Below are 6,646 nucleotides of genomic sequence, written 5' to 3'. Positions count from 1 at the left end.
ATGGTGACAATCTGTAATTCTAGTCCCAGGGGATCCAATACCTTCTTCTCCCATCCCCAGAAACTAAGCACACATGTGATATACACACAAGCAAAATATCCATACACACTGTGGATATTTTGGTGGACACACTGTGGACACAAGGTGGCTTGTGTCCATCTTACAGATGACTCTTCTTCCACATTAAAAGGAGGTCTTGGAGATGACAGGGTGGAGTGGGGTAGGGAAATCCTCCAGTCTAGGATTTTAGGAAATTTCACTCCTCTTTTCCTACTCAATGGTCTCTTTGCTTGGGCAGGGTGTTCTCCTGATTCTCGGTTTTCTACAGCTACAGCTTAGCCTTATCAAAGATGGCAATTTCCCCCATGTCTGCCATTTTCTTATAACCTGAGAAATCTTGTTCCAAGTTCATACTCCAGGTGCTTGCACTCAGGTTTTGAGACTGAGTATTTTCTTCTATAAGAGTTGCCTTGGTCATGGTGTCTCTTTACAACAATAGAACAGTGACTAAGACACACACAAATTTAAATTTAAATTAAAAAAAAAACAGTGGGCAGAGGGAAACAGTGATACCTAGGAAGAAGCCTGAGGTCAGTTAACACACAAAGCCACTTACACAATGCAGAAGAGCCAGGTACAGAATCTCTTGGCTCACTGCTATGTTCTACAAAACCTTTAATGTCCAAGTTCATCAAACTGAGCAGTACTTTTGGTGATCTCTGAAATACCTTCCATATGCAGCACAATGGAGGCATTCCAGCAGAGAACAGCCTGTCAGAGGGAGAAGTAGACTCTGAGCTACAGGTCCCTTCTAAGCCCTCAAAGGACAACTACCATTCAACAGGATCAAAACATGTCTTAAGAACTCTATTTTAGGAGCCTGGAGTCCTTGAAATACTGGGTCATGCTTAGGGCATTTAGGTCAGATGGTAGCACAATCTAGCAGGCCCATGGCTCCACTGTGAAGTACCTCGAGCAAGAAACAAGGAGGGGACTATGATCCCAGTTAATACCTACATGAATTTTATGCTAAAAAAAAAAAGTTATGGAAACTAAACATGAAATATGTTGAGACCTTCTCTAGAGGACACCAGAGGTTCAGGCTAATGTTTGAGGCAGCCAGTATACAACTTGGTGCAATTATTTAAGACCTCTCAGCCCCATTTCTTCCCCAGATGCCTTAGGAAGGTTCAGCACAACCTGTCTCTTTTCCAAAATGGAACTCGTGGAGACCTACACAAAGATGACTACTTCACTTCCTTGGGCACTCATAATAGGTTCACTAGACTCAAAACCACGTGGACACATGATCATGGAACTGTCCTGGCAGCTGTCTATGGGGCACAGTGGGTATTTAACATGACCTCTTGGTTATGGTCACACTGTGATGGTGGACATCTTCTCTCCCATGAAGCAAGCTTTAGCCTTTACATGATTTTGGGGGCCATGAATGGGAGTGAACCTTGGGCCCCACCCCAGCTCAAAAAGCACTCTACCAGTGAGCTATATCCCCAGCCCACAAGGTAAACTCTCAAACTGAGAGGATATCTATATTTACTTTATGTGCAAGAAAGAACAGGTGTGTAGCTTCTGTTCCATTGAACAAAAGCTGGCCCCTGGCATAGCTCCCATATATAAAACAAAATATGTTTTGCAATTTTCAACAGGATAACATACTGGGGAAAATTATGAAAAAAATCCCTAAACTAAGATCATTTCCAAGGTTACATAAATCCTGCTGTCTAAATCAAACACGATAAACACTGCTATTGGTTATGCTGGAGGTGCTGGACAGTTGCTACGGTGATGTCACACAAATGGAAACCAGAGTAACCCATTATCAAACTGAGAATGCTGGGAAAGTTCTACAATTTGCAGTTACCGGGGACAAAACTTCCCACTCCAGGACAGCTATTCCCCACAAACTTAAAAATACAAACCCATTGCTGTGTATAATTAACATATACTGATTTTTTTTAAGGCAGCAACAAGACAAGACACTAACCTGTCATCAGGTTCAGTTGCTGTTCCAGTTTTAATCAGAAGTTTGAAGGAACCCAGAGGCACATGCCAGATGGACAGGCCTGAAGTTCTGGCTAAGGATTGTCCCTCAAGTCTCATCTACAAACATAAGTAATTGTGTGCATTTATAATTTAAAGGCATGAACTGCAAACAAAGATGGCTCTGGAATTCACATGGTGACACACTGAGGGTTTGGGGATCCCTAACAGAGGGCCATGAAAGACATTAGCTGCAGTAGTTCTCAACCTTCCTAATGCTGAGACGCTTTAGAATAGTTCTTCATGTGTGGTGACCCAACCATAAAATTATTTCATTACTACTTTACAACTGATTTTTGCTACTGTTGTGAATCATAATATAAATATCTGATATGCAGGATATGAGGAACCCCCCACCCCCATAGCCATGACTCTGTTTTAAAGCATCTTGAGCAAAAGAGGGGAGGACAGTTAAGAACAAGTCAATGGGCAGTAATACTTTCTAAGATTTTTATCATTTTAATTTTATATATAGATGGAGATATTCACACCTGTGTGTGGTGGTACCAGTGAGTCTAGAAGAGGGTATCAGGTCCCCTGGAGTTCCAGGCGGTTGTAGGCAGCCCAAATGTGACTGCCAGGAAATCAGGTCCTCTGGAAAGGCAGTTAGTTCACACTCTTAACTGCTGTACCAACTCTCTAGCCCCAGGAATGGCAATGTTTTAAAAAATAAAGAAACCTGCTTTATTGAAAATGCAGTCATTTTCCAGAGTGGAGATTTTCTTATTGTAATATAAGTCAGATTCATCTGAAGTTGTTAATTTTTTAATTCACATTCCTGAGCCTTCCTTTGGGATTGGACTTGGGAAATGTACATTTGGGGACACACATGCCGATGATTCCAATGTAAGCCATGGAGGCCCATTCTTTGAGAAACAACACCCCATTGCATGCATGCCCTTTGCATGTCACTCGTCCTCCACTGGAACAGTTCGCCCAGCCTTTCTACACCATGCCATTCAAGTTACTACAGTTTCTAGACAGTTATGTTCTTGATGTCATATTTTGGCCAGAAAATGTTGAAAGTTTTTCTACAAAAGTAAACTATCACTTGGCCATGGGGACTGGAAGCAATTAGGCTGAGGACTCAAAAAGATTCCAAGTTTGCCTTATGATATCCACCCTACAAAATACATAGTATAGACAAACTGTCAAGACTGTTTCAGTCGGCGGAGGCTGCCCACCAAATCTCACTTACAGCTAAACTGTGCTAAAGTGTACTTGGGACATCAAGATCCTATACTAGCTATCCCGGATGCTAGCTGATGGATTAAATGGTCACTACCTAATGATACTGCCTTCCATCCCTGACTCTGTTTCTACTGACTATTGCCTTCCTCCATACTCCATGCCAGCTGTCCAGCAGTCCTCTACTTTTCCAACATGTACTGAACCCTCATTATAGGAATTAGCGTCCATGTCAATCAACAGTCCTGCTCTTGGCCTGCCAAATTCCCATATAATCCCCCTGCTGCTCAAGGCCACTGTCTACCACTGACTCTGATCCATTGTTCTAGCCATGTGACAAAATCCCCTGCCCTGACATTTGTACCATTACTACCCAAGCAGACCCATATCTGACATCATTGGTCTGGTAACTGCCTATAGCACAGAGCTCATCAGGTCAGCCTTCCACGAAGACAGAAGAACAAGTTATTAAATAGCTATGGGTACAGCATGGCAGGAGTGGGGAAGGGACACAGGGAGGCCTGTGACATGGACTGCTAAGTCCCATTCTTCCCAACCTTACCCCAGGGGCAGAAACATTGGGGTAAGCCAGCCTAAGCAGGTTTGAAAGCAAAGATGAATGTGTCTGGTGGGTTTTTACTTTCTCATTAATTACTTCAACTAGCCTTATAAAACTCAGCACTGAAAAAGAACGCTTTGAACCGAAAAGAACACTTTTATCTAAAGAAACTCCACTGTGTCTGTCATCAGTCCCCGACTGCCTGATGGTCTTGTGGCTCTAATTAAATCAGCTTAACGGAGAGGAGTGTGTCACTGGAGGTCATCTGGTTATAGCTCTGAGCTTTTTCCCAAAAGCCTTTTGTTATCTCCCCCATGCACTCTCATGTTCTAGCACGGTTTTCTAGCCAAACACACTGACCTTACCGAGAATTAGCTTCAGAATTTTTTGAATACTGGCAACAGCTCTCAGATATCATTAATTGTCTCTGGAGACTGCAGGGATTCTCCTTCCTACTGTTGCTCTCATCTGTTCCCTTTCTTCTATTCAAAAGTGTATCTTAACAGGCATGACTAGAGAAGAGCCTGTCTTAATCCCACAGATGGAAAGAAAGAAGCTGAGAGACCCAGGTCCCCACCAGCTGTTTAAGCTGCTGACTGAAGTCAGTCAAGAGCAAGAGGCTTGAAGGAAAGCCTGGTTTCCTCAAAGCATTCTTCATGTCCTTGAAAGCATGCATACCCTTCATGACATCCTGCTCCCTGTCAGTCCAGACACAGGTATAAGATACAGTCATGCTTGGGTCTGAACAGACAGACCTTCATGAAACCCTGTTTTCCAAAATCTAACTCGATGGGACAAAGAATTCACAAAAGGAACCACGCTACCCTGAAATAAGCACCCATTCTGTCCCCCAACGCCACAAGTTTCAGGTGTTGCTCATTATGCTGTCCGTCAAATGTTGTCATGTGTGTACATGAATAGTTGCTGCTATTGTAGAATACTAACTATGAGTGGAACATCCTGATGAACCATCAGAATCCTTTTTCCGGGAGACAACTGGGTATGCAACTCACTTAGATGCAAAGGAGACCACAATGGTGCATGTCATGCAACCTAAGAACAAGAAGAGTTGATGTTGACTCCAAGATCAGTGGGGGTGGGGACCCACAGAACACTAGGGTCCTTCCACCCCCATCTTTCTTCACGGCTCCTCTCTGTATGCTGGGATTCTCCCCTCAGACAATAGTTGCAGATGGCTGTGAGGTCACACACTGAAGGTTCACAGTCTACATAGGAAAGCATGCTTCCCCTTGAACATAGCAAACCCTGAAGGTTAGCAAGGGAGTAGACAAATGTGCAAGGAGGAGGGAGGAGGGAGCCACAGGCTTAGTGTGATCTCGAGGACTGGACATGGACAATGAGGACCAGTGTGGGAAAGAAAGCAGAGTGCTGCTGACAGAGTGTGGGGGTGAGGAGGAGTAAGGCGTCATAGGATACAGCCTTGTGTTGGAAAAAAATCAGCTGTGGGTAACCAAACAGTTAATGTGTGTTTCCCTACACTCTTCCCAAATGGAATGGAAGTTTTCAATGTGAAGACCTGGAAATTCGGTCATCTCCCTTCCTTAATGAGTCCACCAATCACTGAACATTAAGATTATTTTGTGGCTCTTCCTCCAAGTCTAAGCCCAGTTACTTAATGGATTCGGGAGATTATATATACATTTATATGAGCACTCACATACACACAGCAATAATAATCAAAGAAGAGGCCATGAATTAGGGAAAGAGATGGGGGACGGGGGTGGAGAGGCAGCGCAACAGCGGCATAAATACAGGACTCACGTGTGAAGTTCTCAAAAAATAATTTAAAAAAAAAAAAAAAAAGATTGTGGTTCTCCTCTTCACATTTGTATCAGGAATCGCGCTCTAAAGTGGATTTGTTGCCTGTAATTATCTGATCTCGAGTTTTTCCGGTAAAAGCACTTGTCCGAGATTGATCCACGCTTTGCTCACAGCTAGGACTGCAGTGAAGGGGAAAATCAATCTGCAGCATCGGCCGCACCTGTGTAGGCCCTGCTCTCGAGAAGCCCTTGGGGAAATCAGAGCCCGTCTCTCAAACCGGCTTCGAGAGCCGAGGGAGCTGCACTGTGTGTGTGTCTGTGTGTGTCTGTGTGTGTGTGTGTGTGTGTGTCTGTGTGTGTGTCTGTGTGTGTGTGTGTGTCTGTGTCTGTGTGTCTGTGTCTGTGTGTCTGTGTCTGTGTGTCTGTGTCTGTGTGTGTGTGTGTCTGTGTGTCTGTGTGTCTGTGTGTCTGTGTCTGTGTGTCTGTGTGTCTGTGTGTCTGTGTGTCTGTGTCTGTGTCTGTGTCTGTGTCTGTGTCTGTGTCCAGCCTGGGTTAAAGCCAAGGGACCTGCATAGTGTGTGTGTGTGTGTGTGTGCAGAATGTAGCTGGGTAGTAGAACACTTTTCCTATCATGCCTGAGGCCTTAGGTTCAGCAATAATAAGCAAATGAAGAGAAAGTACCTTTGCAAACATTTCTTCAAATGATCACATTTGACATGTACAAATTTCAATGAGGTTTTCTTTTTAAAAAATGAATGTTATTTCTGTCTTTTTATCCCAGAACGACTGAAAAACAAATGCTCAATATTTTAAAGCCATAAACTTGAGCTGTGAAGGACAGACCAAAGAGGAAGTACTTGGTGTTTACCAAGAAAATTCTGAAAGAGCTTCCTTAGGAGTTTACGAGAGTCTAAATTCTCAATCTGTGGGCAGTGATCCCTCTGAGTTGCATATCAGATATCCTGCATATTGGATATTTACATTACAGTTCATAAATATCAGATATTTACTTTACAATTCATAATAGTAGCAAAATTACAGTTACAAAGTAGCAACA

The 6,646-nt window shown here is 43.3% G+C and overlaps 1 pseudogene; it reads right to left on the bottom strand.

The window, feature by feature from the left end:
• Positions 1-246: 246 nt before the first annotated feature.
• Positions 247-376, bottom strand: LOC100766540 (annotated as a pseudogene).
• Between the last annotated feature and the right edge of the window lie 6,270 nt (positions 377-6,646).

This window comes from Cricetulus griseus, chromosome 4, assembly GCF_003668045.3.
Source record: "Cricetulus griseus strain 17A/GY chromosome 4, alternate assembly CriGri-PICRH-1.0, whole genome shotgun sequence".
In the NCBI taxonomy this organism is placed as follows: Eukaryota; Metazoa; Chordata; class Mammalia; order Rodentia; family Cricetidae; genus Cricetulus; species Cricetulus griseus.
This window is presented reverse-complemented; position numbering and strand designations above follow the sequence as displayed.